This window comes from Neofelis nebulosa, chromosome 2 (genome assembly GCF_028018385.1).
Source record: "Neofelis nebulosa isolate mNeoNeb1 chromosome 2, mNeoNeb1.pri, whole genome shotgun sequence".
NCBI lineage: Eukaryota > Metazoa > Chordata > Mammalia > Carnivora > Felidae > Neofelis > Neofelis nebulosa.
The window spans coordinates 173,385,530-173,402,154 of record NC_080783.1 but is presented as its reverse complement, the minus strand read 5'-3'; positions in this window follow the sequence as shown (position 1 = coordinate 173,402,154).

Here is a 16,625-nt window from a genome sequence, read left to right as displayed (position 1 = left end):
CTTCCTTCCCCGGACCCCGGCCCCCGGCCGGGCGCGCTGCGCTCCGGAAAGCCTGGCACCGAAGTCGTGGGCGGCCCCGCGCCGCGCGTCTGGAACAGGCCAGGCCAGGCGCGTTGTTCTTCTCTGTTTAGAAAGCGCGTCTCGGTCTGAGACCACTGGGGATCTTGGGTTTGTGGTGCATCTCCCCAAGAGCGCCACAGGCGCTGGAGCTCAGTGTTTTTCAGTCGCCCTCTCTCATCCAAACGTTGGAATCTTTCCTGGGGAACAGGACTGATAAGGGCAGCACTTGGCATTTCTTGGGCGCCTCGCTGAATGCCAGGCAGCACCCTCGCGTCTGTACGTGAAGCGTTTCATTCTGACCAAATTACGCAAGCGATGCTCTTTTTACTTCCGTCCTGCCTTTGAGGAAACTGACACGGAGAGGTTAAGTGGCATGCACGTGGTGGATAAATAAATCCACTGGACCACAGCACCTCGGAACAAGAGCCTGCAATTGTAACTCTTTGAAGACGAAAAAGCGTTGCATCAGAGCCTCCAGCACTGAGCCTAGGTCTTCAACAGGGGCTAAATTAACACTGGAAGGTGTTTTAGTCCTCCTTTTGGGTATGCCTTGTGAGATTTCCCTTCTGAAGCCCCAACACGGTGGTCAGGCCCCAGGTTCCAACTTCCCATGCCATCCCGTGCGTGCTACCTGTGTCTCGCCATGAGTGCTACCTGTGTCTCCCTGTGCGTGCTGTGTCTCACCGTCCTCAAAACAGGAAGCATAGTCCTGGAGTACTATAGCACTTCCCCATGTACTTAACACGTAGATAAACAGTCTGCGTAGGATAGGATAATCTGTTTTCTGCCTTTCCCGAATCAGAACCGCATCTCATACACTCTGTATGAACCAAGTGTTGGACTTTACCTGAAAGCCACAAAAATTGATAGTTTGCATATGTTTATGATAAGCTGCTTTAAACTTCTCTAAGAAGAAAAATTAAGACCACTTATTTGAAAACAAAGATTTCTATTACTTGTCTAATCTTCCACCACATGCATGCATTAACAATTAGAAGACACAAGTGTTTTTCAAATGCTTTTAAGAATTTAGTGTAAAAATTGATTGAAGTGATGTATTACTTTTGCTAGGAAGTAACTTGGTCCACCAATCTTTTATATTTGCTTAGGATGTTTCTTCCCCATTATCTGAAAGTTGAAGGCATTTCTGTCATACTGAAAACAAACTTAAATGTGCCCAAAAATGTTCGTGTGTCCTGTATTAGTATATCTCTGATGCCCTGGAAATCTGAATGCTGATCTAAACTGGCATTTAGAATATTCAAGAAGAAAAAAAATAGCTACTTTAATACCAACTTCTTAGATTTCATGAAGATTTTGGTGAGGAACAATAATACATAAGTATTGACTAAACTCTAAAAGTTCCTTTCTGGGGCGCCTGGGTGGCTCAGTCGGTTAAGCGTCTGACTTCACTCAGGTCATGATCTCACGGTCTGTGAGTTCGAGCCCCCGCGTAGGGCTCTGTGCTGACAGCTCAGAGCCTGGAGCCTGCTTCAGATTCTGTGTCTCCCTCTCTGTCTGACCCTCCCCCGTTCATGCTCTGTCTCTCTCTGTCTCAAAAATAAATAAATATTAAAAAAAATTAAAATAAAATAAAAGTTCCTTTCTATAAAATATAAAATACTCAATATTTAAAAAGAGTCAGGCAAGGGAGATCAGTATTTAACACTGGATATTTTGTGTCTTGTGTTTGTATCATAGTATTAAAATAGCAAGTATAACATTTTAATATTTGCTGATACACTTTTATAAAAGTAAATCCTAACTTAGTAAGCTTTTGTAAAAAACGAAGGAGAAGTAGTGATTTTTTCAAACAAAAAATTGAGGGAGTTTTCTGCCAGTAGAACTGCCTTACAAGAAATGTTAAAATAAGTTCTTCCTAAAGAAGTAAAAAGTTATAGGTCAAGAACTCAGGTCTACAGAAAGAAAGGGAGGGCATTAGAGAAGAAATTAATGAAGGTAATATAAATCTTGTGTTTTTCTTATTCTTAATTTATGTAATAACAGTTTGATCAAAATAAAGATAGCGGCAATGAATTCAGTGATTATAGCTTATAAATAAGTGATATGAATGATGAAATGTTGTAAGGGAAGGCAGTAGGAAAACTATTATGAGGTACCTGCACCACTAATGAAGCAGTGCAGTGTTATTTGAAAGTGGATTTGGGTCATTTGGACATGTGCGTTGTAAATTCTAGGGCAACCACTTAACTAAAAAGAAGAAATGTAATTGATCTGCTTGAGACAGCAGAGAAAATGGAATTGTATAAAATGCTCAGTTAAAACCAGAAAAGGCCGAGGCAATTGAAGCCAAAAATAGGAACAAAAATCAAGCACAAGGAGTAAAAAACAGCAATGCATGTGGTAGATATCCATACAACTGTATCAACAACCACTTTAAATGTCAGTGGTCTAAATACACTCATTAAAAAACAGTCTGTCAGAGTGGATAAAAAAAAAATGACCTCTTTTAGATTGTTGTCAGGGTATAGAAATGCAACTGATTTTTGTGATTTTTAAATTTTTTTTAAAAAATGTATTATTTTTGAGAGAGAGAGAGAGAGAGTGCAAGCAGGAGAAGGGCAGAGAGAGCACGGGGCCGGGGGGAGGGGGGCGCGGGGGGGGAGACAGAGGATCTAAAGCAGGCTCTATGCTGACAGCTTAGAGCCCCATGCAGGCCTTAAACTCATGAACTGTGAGATCATGACCCGGGCTGAAGTCCAATGCTTAATTGACTGAGCCACCCAGGCTCCCCGAAATGCAACTGATTGATTTTGTATCCTGCAGCTCTGCTGAATTCATTTGTTAATTCTAACAGTTTTTTGTGTGAAATCTTGAGGGTTTTCTGTATATAAAGATTATGCCATCATGAAAGAGATAATATTAGTCTAGCTTAAAAAAGAATAAAACAGGGGCACCTGGGTGGCTCAGTCAGTTAAGCTTCCGACTTCAGCTCAGAGCATGACCTCATGGTTTGTGAGTTCAGGCTCCCATTGGACTCTGTGCTAATGGCGTGGAGCCTTCTTTGGATTCTCTGTCTCCCTCTCTCTCTGCCCCTCCCCTGCCCTCTCTCTCTCCAAAATAAATAAATAAACAAACATTAAAAAAAAAAAAAGGAACAAAACACTTGGGAATAAAACAAGGAAGCGGGGCACCTGGGTGGCTCAGTTGGTTAAGCGTCCGACTTCAGCTCAAGTCATGATCTCACAGTTGATGAGTTCAAGCCCCACATAGTCCCACTGCTGTCAGCACAGAGCCCACTTTGGATCCTCCTTCCCCCTCTTTCTGCCCCTCCCCCACTTACACTCTCTTAAAAGTAAATAAACACACAAAAAAAGGAATTAAGCAAGGAAGCAAAAGGCCTACACACTGAAGACTATAAAACATTGTTGAAAGAAATTTAAAAAGACAAATAAGTGGAAAGACACCCCATGTTCATGGATGGGAAGACCTGATACTGTTAAAATGTCCGTTCTACCCAAAGTGATTCAATGTGATTCCTATCAAAGTCCCAATGGCATTTTTTTCACAGAAATAGAAAATATAATAGCATAATTCACATGGAACCACAAAGGACCCCAAATAGCCAAACCAATCTTGAGAAGGAAGAGCAAAGCTGGTGGGCTCACATTTCTTGATTTTAAAACTTCTGATAAAGCTATAGCAATTAATAAAGTACTATAGTGGCATAAAAAACAGATATGCTAATGAATGGAACATCATAGCCCAGAAGCAAACCTGCATACAGATGGTCAAATGATCTTCATCAAGGGTGCCAGATTTACACAATGGGGAAAGGATAGTCTCTTCAATAAATGGTATTGGGAAAACAAGATCTACCTGCAAAAGAATGAAATTGGACCCTCATCTTACATCATATACAAACATTAACCCAAACTGGATTAAATAATTAAACATAAGACCTGAAACTATAAACCTTCTGGAAGAAAAACAGGAGAAAGTCTTCATACTTAAGTGAAAGGGCACTTTTGAGAAAGGGCACATTTGAGAAACAAATGCATGCAATATTCCCTTCACAAAGCTTGTGTTCAGATCATTGTAGTTAAGAACTTCAGTGCAATGTGTCCTGAGGAGACTGATCAGTATAGATGAGATTTCACCCTTGTAAGGTATTAGATATTTCAGAACTTGTAGCTGAATCTATTTTCACAACCCTCTCTCTAAAGTGAAGTGATTATTCCCGTTTTACAGATGGTCCAATAAGTTCAGAGCAGTGAACTGTTTTGCCAAAGCCCACAAAAGCAGAATAGGTGCCACTGTGAAAATAGGAGCCCTAGTCTTTTTATTCAAAGACATGTACTCATGTTTCACTATCACTTACAAGAAAATAGATTATAGCGACTGTGAAACAGGGTACGAAGGAGTTGTCACCAGCATCATTCAAAGAGAAATCACAATAGGTTATCTGGAGAAGAATGTAAGTGTCAGGAGGAATGCTGGATTAGAAGGGCTTTAAGACTCTCTAACACTGGGGGGTGCCTGGGTGGCGCAGTTAAGCATCCGACTTCAGCAGGTCACGATCTTGCGGTCCGTGAGCTCGAGCCCCGCGTCAGACTCTGGGCTGATGGCTCAGAGCCTGGAGCCTGTTTCCGATTCTGTGTCTCCCTCTGTCTCTGCCCCTCCCCCGTTCATGCTCTGTCTCTCTCTCTGTCCCAAAAATAAATAAAAAAACGTTGAAAAAAAATTTTTTTAAAAAGACTCTCTAACACTGAGCTTCTATGATTTTATGAGTCCTCCAGGGAAAACAGAGTTAGATATATAGAGATGGATGTATACCACATACCCTTTAAAAAATTATTCTTATTTTCTGTTCTTTGCAGGTAATGGGTAGATACCATTTCGTGAAACATAAAGCCATCTGATGCTACGTGATACCCTTTGATTTATATATAACTTTTTAATGGGTTGATGTTCAAATTTTAATTCTAGAAAAACTGATCATTTTTCTACAGTGAGGCACATTTAAAATGCCTCTCTTATTTATGTAAATGTATGGCGAGTAGCCCCTTTTGCCCTGGGATTATGGTGTGAAAAGCTTTTAAATCACTTGTTGAAGTTTATCATATACCCAGAAAAGTGCACAAATGGTAAGTGCACAGCTCAGTGAATTTGCAGAAAGTTAACTCATCCTGTATAAGTAGCACACAGAACAGGAAATAAAATATTACCAGCAATCTGTCCTCTGCTACTTGCCAGGCATTATCCTTTATCCCGGGGTAAGTTTTACCCTGGTTTATAAAACTCCAGGTTGTCTAATGCTTGTTGAACCAAGCTGAACCCTTGCTGGTCTCACTCAGGAACCAGTGTTCCAGGAAATATTTAGGTAGCTATTTTTTAGATCGAACTTTGTCCTCACTTTTGATCATCTTACTGACTTTATCATCTTCAGTGCCTGCCTCCTTGTCCGTTTTCACATCATCCCTTCAGACTCTGGCTGTTCAGCTGGGGTCCTTCATTCCTCATTGGAAGGATATGAGCTAAGTTCTGAGAATATTAAACACCTTCACAAAAGAAACACGGTGACTCCAGTCTTGTAACTGTGGTTACAATTGTTTCGGGACATGGGATTCGGGCAATTGTTTCAGGACATGGGATCAAATCTTCCCCTGTGGATTATGGGGCTCGGTTATCGAGAAGACGTGAGTGCCGATTGACCCTAGAGCTGGATCTAGGCAAGATCTCCGCATCCCCTCCCCTGTCCTTGGAATGTACAGCTGGCTTGCCTTCCCTGCTCCCAGAAGCTACCCCAAGGATACAACTTTATAAGTGTGGTGTTGAGACTATCTGGATGGTATATATGGCTGAAGCCAGTTAAAGCCTCTCTATAAACTTAAGATTTGGCAGCTGGGTGTGGAAACCTAGTCATCTTGTGGCCACCGAAGACAATCCTGTTTTAGATCCAATAGCAAAAGCACAATCTATGAAAGAAAAAGTTAAGTTGCCCTTCATTGAAATCTAAAAAAATCGCTCTGTGATAGATGTTCTTAAGAGAATGGAAAGTCGTTGGGGCGCCTGAGTGGCTCAGTCGGTTGGGCGTCCGACTTCGGCTCACGTCATGATCTCACAGTCTGTGAGTTCAAACCCCACGTCGGCCTCTGTACTGACAGCTCGGAGCCTGGAGCCTGCTTCGGCTTCTGTGTCTCCCTCTCTCTCTGCCCCTCCCCTGCTCATGCTCTGTCTCTCTCTGTCTCAAAAATAAATAAAAACATTAAAAAAAATTAAAAGAATGGAAAGTCGAGCCACAGACTAGGAGAAAGTATCTGCACAAAATATACCCAATTAAATATATCCAAAGTATACAAAGAATTCGTAAAACTCAACAGTACAACCCAATTACAAAGTGGGCAAAAGATCTGAACAGACACCTCGCCAAAGAAGATATACAGATAGCATATGAACAGCTCCTTGACATTATATGTCTCTGGGAATTGCACATTTGAGCAATAATAAGATACCACTGCAAACCTATGACAAAACAAAACAAAACAAAAAACCAAACCAAAACAAAAAACTACAATACCAAATGGTGGTAAGGATGTGGAGCAACGGGAACTTTCATTCATTGCTCGTGGTTGTACAAAATAGTGCAGCCACTTTGGCAGATATTTTGGCAGTTTCTTACAAAGCTAAAGATAGGCTCCCCGTAGGATCCAGCAATCATGCTCCTAGGTATTTATCCAAATGAGCTGAAAACTTATGTCCACACAAAAGCCTGCCCGTAAATGTTTATAGCAGCTTTACACATATTTGCCAACCACAGAAAGCAACTGAAATATTCAAACGGTGAATGGATGAGCAAATTGTGATCTGTGGATACAATGAAATATTATGTAGCAATAAAAAGATTTTAGCTATCAAGCCACAAAAAGACATGGAAGAAACTTAAATACTTATTTTTAGTGAAAGCAACCAGTCTTAAAAGCCTACATACCTCATGACATAATGGAAAAGGCAAAAAGTACGGAGACAGTAACAAGATCAATGGTTACCAGGGGTTTGGGGGATGGAAGTAGGCAGTGAACAGGTGAAGCACAGAGGATTTTTAGGGCAGTGAAATTATTCTGTACAATACTGTAATTGGATACATGACATGCATTTGTCAAAACCCATAGACCGGTAGAACACAAAGAGTAAACCCTAGTGTAAACCTGGGACTTCAGTTAATGATAATGTATCAATACTGGCTCATCAATTATAACAAATGTATCAAGATGTTCAGATGTGAGTACCAGGGGAGACCCAGTGAGGGGGAGAATGATGCTATGTGGGAACTCTGTAGTATCTGCTCAGTTTTCTGTAAACTTAAAACTGCTTTAAGAAAAAATCTATTCAAATGACAGAACTTTTCATTGTATCAATGCTAAATTTTTTTTTTTTAAATTTTGTTTATTCATTTTTGAGGGGGGTAGGGGCAGAGAGAGAGGAAGACATAAAATACCAAGCAGGCTCCAGTCTCTTGAGATGTCAGCACAGAGCCTGATATGGGGCTCGAACCTGTGAGCTGTGAGATCATGACCTGAGCAGAAGTCAGACACCTAACCGACTAAGCCCCCCAAGCTCCCCTCAATGCTAAATTTTCTAAATGTGATAGTTTATTATGATTATGTAGGAACATCCTTTTTTTTTTTTTTTTTTTTTTTTTTTTAGTATATACAAGCTAAAATGTTTAAGGTTAGATATTATGATGCCTGTAATTAATTCTCAAATGGTTCAGATAAACAGAAAAGGGGGGGAGGGCAGGAAGAGAGGGGAAGCTGAGGAGGAGGGAAGCAGGGAAAACAGGAGCACAAATGCAGTAAAACCTAAAAAACTAGTGAATCTAGGGGAAGATTCTAAGGGAGTATTATGAATAATTCTTTTGTAAGATTGACATTTTGGGAGAAAAAAGGTAAAAGGGAACTATAATATAAAGAAAAGAGAATTAGGGGTGCCTGGGTGGCTCAGTGGTTGAGTGTCTGACTTTGGCTCAGGTCATGATCTCGCAGTTCATGAGTTCGAGCCCTGTGTCAGTCTCTGTGCAGACAGCTCAGAGCCTGGAGCCTGCTTCAAATTCTCTCCCTCTCTCTCTACCCCCTCCCTGCTCATGCTCCGTCTCTCTCTGTCTCTCAAAAATGAATAAACATTAAAAAAATTAAAAAAAAAAAAAAGGAAAAGAGAATTAGGTGATAAGTCAACAACTCATAGTCTATTCCTAATTTTGTTTCTTAATAGCTGTAGGGCTTTCTGGAAATGCTTTGGGGCTTTCTGAACAGCACGCACTCTCTTTGGCACTGAAATGGAGACTGGCCGTTCTTAATTATCCTCCTCAAAATAATCGCAGGGCCACCCCAGTGAGATAAAGAAGGTGAAATTGATCTGTGAAGTATCTTTATTATTTTATCTTACATTCCCCCGTTCTTTAAGAAGTTTCTCTCTGGAGCATTTACTTTCTGCAGCACTTAGTTGACATTCTCTGATACTAAAATGACTCAATTTGAAACTTTTAACTTAATAACTTTCACAAACTCACTTATTGCTATGCTCCAGAACAACTGTACCAATTCATTCCGCCACGCATGAGCACACACACGCACGTGCAAATGGTATCATTGACTGCATATACTTGTAAGTTATTGCCTTCCTTTGTGTTATTATTTTTTAGGTTTTTCCATTTAGTTTTCAGATGACTTACAAATATTATTCATCCAGCATATCTGATAAATACAGAAAAAATGGGGGAGGATGGAAGTGCTACTATGATAAAGGTATTATTTCATTGGCTATTAGAGATAAAAATTGAAGTGATAAGATGATGCATGTATATTGCATGTGTATTATATGTACAATATAAATATATATAAATTTATATACAAATATATAGTATATATAATGTAATATATAATACATGAAATATATATTATATATTTATATAAATATAAATGATGTATAAATAGAATTAAACATTTGATTCTTAAGAATAAAGAAACAATCTTATAAGCAAAAACAAACAAACAAACAAAAACCAATTCTAGAAAACTTACAAAGGGACAGGATTGGAGGACCATTTAAAGATTTAGAGAGAAGGCTTCAAAACAGGACAAAATCTGGGACTGGATTAAAGCCTGTAAGGGGAAGAAAATATTTTCCTTCTTTCCTTTCAGGTCCTTTGGCTGGAATTATAGTTAAATTGATAGAAGACAGATCAATGGGAGAAAAGCAAATTTAATTTTGTACCTAGGGGAGCCCCAAGAATATGAAGCTCAAAGAAGTGACCAAAGCAGCTTTTATAACTTTTAGACAGAGAAACAATAATTTTTGAAGAATTGACAGTTCAAAGGGGTTTGCATTCAAGGTAGCAAATTGTAATGATGCAGTTACAAAATTTGTTTGTACAGCCTTCTTGGCCATGAATTTCCTATATCTGGTGATAAGAATGTCCTCTTACCCTCCAGGTGTAGGGAGGGTTCATTTCACATGAGGAATTTATTTCCTAAAGCTTTCAGGAGGCCAGAGGAGAGTCAGAGTGTCCTTACTGCACTGGCTGTTTCTTAAGTAATTTTAATTCAAAACAATCAATATGCCAAAGCAGCATGTTTTAGGGCAGCCTCCCCTGAACCCCATGAAGATATCTGTAGGCATCTAGGCTGCAGGAATCATTCCACTATCCCATCTAGTGCTGCTGGAAAGCATGAACTCTACCTCCTTTCCCCATCTTTCAGGGCTCCAAAATTTGAGATTCCTGCCGGTCTAGCTTAGATTATGCACTTGCTCCTTTGCTGGGGGATTCAGGTGCCTTGATTTACAATCCCATTACGGTGTGACACAGTGGGGAAGCTGTAATTTCCCAAAAGAAAACCGGGGTGCTGTTAAGATATAAGAGATAATGGATGCTAAATGGTCAATAGGTATATATATTTTGTATACATATGATATATATATATATATATATATATATACATAATGATTTATACATACATACACACATATATACATATATACACATTGCTCTATGTGCAGTATATATAAAAGGTATATAAATATACATATATACATTGATACACACACATATCTATACTTACATATTGCTATACACACATTGCATCATACAACATATGACACATGTTTACAGGTGATAAGAATCAACAAGAAATGGCGAAATGGGATGGATAAGATAGAAAAACGAGGACGCGGGTGTGGTTAGAAAGTTGGCATTAGTGGGGAGCCTGGGTGGCTCAGTCAGTTAAGCATCCGACTTCAGCTCAGGTTGTGAACTTGTGCTTCCTGAGTTTGAGCCCCATGTTGGGCTCTATGCTGACAGCTCAGAGCCTGGAGCCTGCTTCAGATTCTCTCTCTCTCTCAAAAATAAATAAACATTAAAAAATTTTTTAAAAAGATTGGCATTAGTGTTTGATGCCAATTTTATCCTAATGTTGGTACAGAAAAGGTTGGGTGGGAATTAGAACATTCAAAGGTTGTATATAAATTCAAATATAAAATATATTCAAATATAAAATAGAGCCTAAACTTGAAAATTCCCCGAGCAGACAATACCATGTAAGTCATGTAAGCAACACGCAATCTAGCTTATTTTATGAACATAAGCAAAACTTAGCTTGGATCATTTTTTGTAAATGCCCTCATAATCACAAAAGAGACTTCAGTTACCTTCCTGAAACGCTGTAAGATAATCTCTTTTACCAATCTCCTGCTGTCTAGAAACGCCCACTTCAATAACCAATCCTTTGTAATGGTTAAATAGCTTCCTAATTTTGACTGTATAAGCCATCCTCCATGGTCATGTCTCTGAGCTTCATATCATTTTGGGGCTGGAAATTTCCCAGACTGTGAACTGCTATTATGTGCACGATAAACTCTTAATACTACTTTGCTGATCTGGTTTAATTTGTACTGTTTCTGAATTTTCGGCAAGGTGAAGCCTGACGAAATGGCTGCTGATGAAACTTGTTGCAAACCATAGACAGTGACCAGGTACCAAGGACACTTAACCCTTAACCCTGCCCTAGACAGGTGGACCTGGTGAGGTGATATGTGTGCACACTGCAGCTGCTGAGGAATAGTATTCGTTTATTGCTCAACAACCATTTATTGAGCACATATCACAGGTTGGTTTCTATTGTAGGCACTGGAGATACAGTGGTGAAGAAGACAGGTAAGGCTCTGGCTCAGGGGACATTATGTTCCAGTTGAAGGCAGCTAATAATAAAACAATAAGAAAAAATCAGATAGCCCTACGCACTATTCAGAAAAGTAAAATAGAGCCAGGCCAAAGAGCATGATTAGTGGTTCCCTAAGGCTTACTGGTCTAGGAAGATCTCCCTGAACAGGGAACTTTTTGGCAAGGAGCCAAAAATGCTAGTGTAGTTAAGGGGGGGGGGGGCAGAATCCATAAAAGGACTAATGGCTCTATGGTGAGAAGAAACTTGGCATATTTGTGTTTCCAGAGCAGAGTGAAGAGGATGAAGAAATAAAAGGGTTAGGGGAGTGGTTGAGAGATAGGAGGAGGGAGATCATGTCAGGCAAGGAATTTGTAAGCCAGGGAAGAAGTTTGGGTTTTATGTGAATTTTGATCAGAAGCCATTGGAGCTTTTTAATCAAAAAGTGACATGATCTGATTTTTTTCCCCCTGTTAAATGACACTGTCTTCCTTGAAGAAAATGGATTGTAAGTGTGAGAGCAGAAGGAGGGTGGGGCGCCTCGGTGGCTTGGTCAGTTAAGTGTCCGACTCTTGATTTCGACTCAGGTCGTAATATCATGGGTTCGTGAGATCAAGCCCCATGTGGGGCTCTGTGCTGACAGCACGGAGCCAGCTTGGGATTCTCTCTCTCCCTCTCTCTCTGCCCCTCTCCTGCTCACTTCCGCACGAGCATGTGCATGCACTCTCTCTCTCTCTCAAAAGTAAAAACAAAACGAAACAAAAAATAATAAAAAATATAGCAAAAGAAGGGAGACTGGTTAGGAAATCATTGTAGTAAGCAGACTGGTAGATAATGGCTTAGCATGACAACAGTAGAGGGGATGAAGAGAAGCATTTTGGATTCAGGATAGATTTTTGGAGGCAGGGTCTGTAAGATGGGCATGGTGATGGAAAAAGTAACCAAAAATAATGATGACAATATCTCTTGGTATTTTACTCAATCCACATAACCATACTCTGAAGTACATGCTGTTATGAACCCATTTTCCAAATGAAGAAATGGAGGCACCGAAAAGTAAAGTATCTAATTTTTGACAATTAAATAAAACTAGGTCACTGTTCTTATTGTATGTAGGTAGTAGTGCTATTTGTCAAGATGGGGACAGCTCGGGGCGCCCGGGTGCCCGGAGCCTGACGTGGGCTCAAACCAACAAACAGCGAGATCATGACTTGAGTTGAGATCAAACTGGATGCTTAACTGACTGAGTCACCCAGGTGCCCTGCCCTGCATTTAAGAAATTCTTGAGTGAAAATGTCTACAGGGTAAATTCATAAAAGTAGACAAATTGGATCAAAGAGTTATGTTCATTTAAATGCTGATGTAACTGGTTTTTCGAGTCTCCACCACCTCTGTATGAGGAGGTCTGTTTCCCTACATACTTGCCAACTTAGAACTAATGGTTATTTGGGGCGCCTGGGTGGCGCAGTCGGTTAAGCGTCCGACTTCAGCCAGGTCACGATCTCGCGGTCCGTGAGTTCGAGCCCCGCGTCAGGCTCTGGGCTGATGGCTCGGAGCCTGGAGCCTGTTTCCCATTCTGTGTCTCCCTCTCTCTCTGCCCCTCCCCCGTTCATGCTCTGTCTCTCTCTGTCCCAAAAATAAATAAAAAACGTTGAAAAAAAAATTAAAAAAAAAAAAAAAAAGAATTAATGGTTATTTGCTGATTGGATTAGTGAGGAATGATTGCACTTTTTTCCCCCAATTTTATTACTTACTATTTTTAATTACATTATTTTTAACCTCAAAAGTGATGTGGTGCATATCTTTCTGAGAGACATTTACATTTATTTTTCTCTGAAATCATGTCCTTCACCCAGTAGTAGACTTTTATCTATTATTTATGTTATTTTCTTCATGGTTTTCCTGGTCTTTTTGGATTTGGTTCTAGTATTTTTACCATATAGAAGTGTTTGTTTTTTAATGTAGAGTCAGAATTACCATTTTTTTTTTCTTTTTTTAGGGCTTCACAGCTTTGTGTCATGCTGAGAAAAACTATCCCAGCTGTAGTAATATAATTTCCCCACATTTTCTTTGAATTCTGCTGTGGTTTGATTTTTCCTTTAATATTTTTGACCCCTCCGATCCTTATTCTGCTGTGAGAAGGAGGTATAGCTCTAACTTCATCTTTCCCCCAGTGGCTATCCGTTTACTAATTAATTCATCTTCTTCCTACCGATTTAAAATACTATATGTTTTTTTTTAGAAAGTAAAATATTCTTTCTCCCTCCCTCTCTTTTATCTATGTATTTACATATGTATATATGTACCTGTCTATCGATCGATCTAAGATTATGTGAGCCCTCTGTCTGTTGATCATTCTATCTATTCGTGTGCTAATACATGTCTTTTTTTTTTTTTAATTTGAAATCCCAGAAGCTTAATTATTTTCTTCAATAAAGTTTTAGCCTTGGTCCCCCTACTCCACAACTTTCCTGTATTTCATATTTTTCTGGCTATTCTTTCCATCTGATTTTCATTATCGACTTGGGAGTCAGCTGACCTAGCCAATTACAAGGGAGATCATGGTGGTAAAACCTGATTCTATTGGCATCAAATCACATCTCTCAGAGTCTTCCAGACTCTCAGAAGTGAGAAGTCCATCCTTCTAGGTTCTCGGACAAAGAGCTCTCATTTCCTCTCTTTCTTATGCTTCAAATGTAAATCAGGAAATCCAGTTGAGGTGATCTTCAAAATACATCTAGGACCCAAGTATTTCTCCCCACCGCCTCCACTGCTGAAGATCGTTTCACAGGTTACCATTATCTCTCACCTGCATCATTGCAAAAGCTTGGTCTTCCGGTTTCTGTGGTTGCCTTTTGAAACATGCCAGCACATTCATGCCTGAGCAGTTTTTGTTTTTTGTTTTTGTTTTTGCTTTTTTCCCAACGGAGCTAGAAGTTGGTTGCATACACGGCAAGGGAGTAGCAGGTAGGATAGCAAAGGAGAGGCTGTCTGGCAAGAGGCAGCGGTGGGGGGCTGTAGTTAAGGCGGGGGGAGTGTGAGGTATGGGAAAGTATGGAATTGTGCCCAGTTGTAAGTAGCCCATTGGTCAGCTAGGGCCTATGGCTATTTTGAGGTGGGTCACCTAAGGGGCTTGTTTAGCCTATTGGTCATTGTGGACCCTTCTACCTTTCTCAGGTCTCCATTGCTCAAACCTGTTGCCTTAAAGTGGCCTCTGCATTCCCCTCTGACAGGTGGACAATGATGAATCTTTGGCATTTGGGTGGAGGTCTCATCTTCAGTAGCTGCTTCATGCTGAGGGAGACATACTGTCCCTACCTAGACTTGTGGGTCCATCAGGGGTTCTGTGCAGTTCAAGACTAGAGCATGGTGTTTTATCAATGTGTTGGTAGGCAATTTGAGCGAAGTTCCTTGGTGCCCAGGTGCATGGAATTTAGGGGAAGGGGATCCTCTGATGGTATGGGGTGGAATCCTTATTGAGCCATCATTTGTATATGGAATTGTTGGATTCTAGAAGAATCTCTTTGATTTAACAAAGAGATTGAAGAGGGAGGGACCAATAATCAGGAACCAATAGTCAGGAATATGAGCATTGAGGCCAGGGGTCCTAACAAGGGAAGAAGCCAGGATAGCCATGACCAGGTTTCTTTCCAGGAAAACCACCTTTGTGCTGCATGGTCCCAGAGGGAGGAAGCCACTCAGATGTGTACAAATGTATTTTGCCTGTAGATCAAGGAGGAAGCTGGATCCACAGAAGCAAGGGAAAAAAAGGGAGGGGGGCCTGAAAAAAGCAAGGTGGTGGCTGTACAGATTGAGTCCATAACATGTGCAGATTCACCCTGGATGAGCTTTGGCTCCCAGTTGTGCCGCACGTCGGGGGGACAGAGTGGGAGAGGCAAGGAAGGGGGTCCTTTGCTCTCACAGGATCTGGCTGTCTGACCTGTTCACCCTCAGGCCTTCAGACCCTACCAGGGAGCCACCTTGGCCAGAGACCTTCAGTTATCTGTACAAGGGTTAGGCTGCTGAAGGGCTGAAAAGAGAGGAGAGGGAAGGAAAGATCCCTCCTAAGGGCAAGAGGGGCAATCCCTCATGCTTTTGGGCAAGGGTGGTCTGGCTGGCTCTCTCTGGAGATTCAGGTCCTCACCATGGAGTAACCTTGGCCAGAGGTAGTCAGTTCCCCAGGGAGGACCAGAGCCAGGGCTACAAAGAGAAAGTCTGGAGAAATTCCTGGATAATCCAGGGGATGTCCTGGTCTGGCATAAGTTTCCTGTGAGGTCACCACATGTGGGAGGACCCAACCTCATGGAGGCCGGTGGTGTGGGTGGTGAAAGAACTCACTCAAGGCAGAACAAAGGGCGTAGAAGTTTATTGAATATACTGCAAGGGAGCCATGGGCAGGACAGCAAAGAGAGACTGTCTGCCTCAGCAGTTCTTTAAAAAAACAAAATTGGGTCATATCATTCGTCTGCTCATACAGCTGCTGAATGGCTTTAATCCTCACGATAGCCCCAAAGGCCCAGTATCATCTGGTTCTTGTCATTTCCCTGCCCTTGTCGGTTACTCCCCCCTTTCAATCTGCTGCAGTCATGGTACCTTCCTGGAATGCGTCAGGCACACTCCTGACTCAGGGCCTTTGCACTTGCTCTTTTCTCTCTCTGCAGTGCTCTTCTGCCAGATACCTGCACGGCTCTGTCCCCGAACCTCCTTCTAGACTTTGCTCAGAAATGATCATTTCAAGAAGGATTTTTCTGACTGCCCTGCATAAAATGACAAAATCTCTCCCTGCTGTTCCATTTTTCTTTATGGCACAAATTCTCATTCTGCATGCTACAAGGCTCTGATTTGTGTTTATTCTCTCCCTCTGCTCCCCACTAGAATGCAAACTCCACAAACAGAGGTGATTTTTTTTTTAACTTGCTTCACTCACTGTGGTATCACCAGTGACAAGCACATAGTGGATCCTCAATAAGCATTTGTTGACTGACTGTGTCACAAGAAGAAGAAAGAGGAGGAGGAAGAGGGGGAGGAGGAGGAGGGCGGAGGGGGAGGGGAAAAAGGAGAAGGAGGAAGAGGAGGGAGGGGAAGAAGGACAAGGAGGAGGACTGGAATTCACATCTTGGAAGAAAATAAAGCAATCTGAAGGAGACATTAAGGAAAGTAGGTCAAATATCCAGAAAGATAGTGAAAAGATGAGCTTCTGTAAGGTGAAAATGGGGTATTTCACACGTAGCAAAATAACTCATATTTGTATTAGCACCAATAGAATTTCTTTTTTTTTTTAATATATGAAATTTATTGTCAAATTGGTTTCCATACAACACCCAGTGCTCATCCCAAAAGGTGCCCTCCTCAATACCTATCACTAGAATTTCTAAATGTGAAAACATAATC